This window comes from Penaeus monodon, chromosome 33 (assembly GCF_015228065.2).
Source record: "Penaeus monodon isolate SGIC_2016 chromosome 33, NSTDA_Pmon_1, whole genome shotgun sequence".
Taxonomy (NCBI): Eukaryota; Metazoa; Arthropoda; class Malacostraca; order Decapoda; family Penaeidae; genus Penaeus; species Penaeus monodon.
Window position 1 is genome coordinate 35424857 of NC_051418.1, and position 1144 is coordinate 35426000.

Below are 1144 nucleotides of genomic sequence, written 5' to 3' on the forward strand. Positions count from 1 at the left end.
GTACTATGTCAAAGATGGCTTATTTTCTAAAGCTGGTGATAATGACTCCATAGGGAACTTGTTCCCAAGGTCTTCAATTAATTGTATACCAATATACAAAGACTTGCAAAATTATACCTGAATTATTGCAAAAAGAATTGTTAGTTTGGACACCTGGAGAAAGCTGCATGATTCTGGACACTTCAGTAAACAAGATTGCTAAAAACAACTAGAAATCTCTGACTTTTGTGAAAGTAAGAAAAAAGAAGAAATTCTTCCCACATATACTTTCTAAACATTTATAGTGAGTATAAATACTTTTCTGTATGAATAAATCATTTTTCAAAGGGGGGGGGGGAATTGTAAATTACTTATTATCAATAAAAAAAAAGATATATAATTACTCTGTAACTCCCTAGCACAAAGGTTCTAAGATTATCAGACCTGGAAAAAAACTAACAAAAGAATCCTAAGAATCCTTTTGCTGCCTGATATTTTTCCTTCACAGACAGCAGTTCTCTCTGTCCTATCTGTCTTTTTCACAATTCTTCTCATGAAGGATAAAGGAAACTAAACAGATATGATAATATTTATAAGTAATGGCACATCTCTGAAGCACAAGTACAACACTGGAATTGTTGAAGGCTGCAGTAACTGATTTGAGCAACCATAATCCAATATATACAACAAAGTAATGTAACAAACATAAATAATAAAGCCAAAATAACAGATTAGCATCACCTGTATATTAAAGTTAGTACTTAATATAAATGAAAACTATATTTAAGAGCAAAATGTACTGGCAACATTGTGACAAACTATAAATCGCGTCTGGACGTATTGTCTTGTTTGAAATACTATAACTACTTCGTAATAAACAGTCTTCTCAAAATGCAATCCTATATTATAAAAGATAAAAGGCAGATGATTACCCTTACATTCAAAATAACAATCCATTGGAATATTTTCATAATTTGTGTTGGTTCTGCATTATTTTACCATAAAACATTAAGTAAATATAAGTAAAAAGATTCCACCAGTGAAAAATTGTAATGTGAAATCATAACAAAGTACTTTTCATTGTAATATCGTGAATGAATTGATACTATTCTGAGGTTTCTGATGACCTCAATATGAATTATCTAGCTTTCAACACTTTCACCCT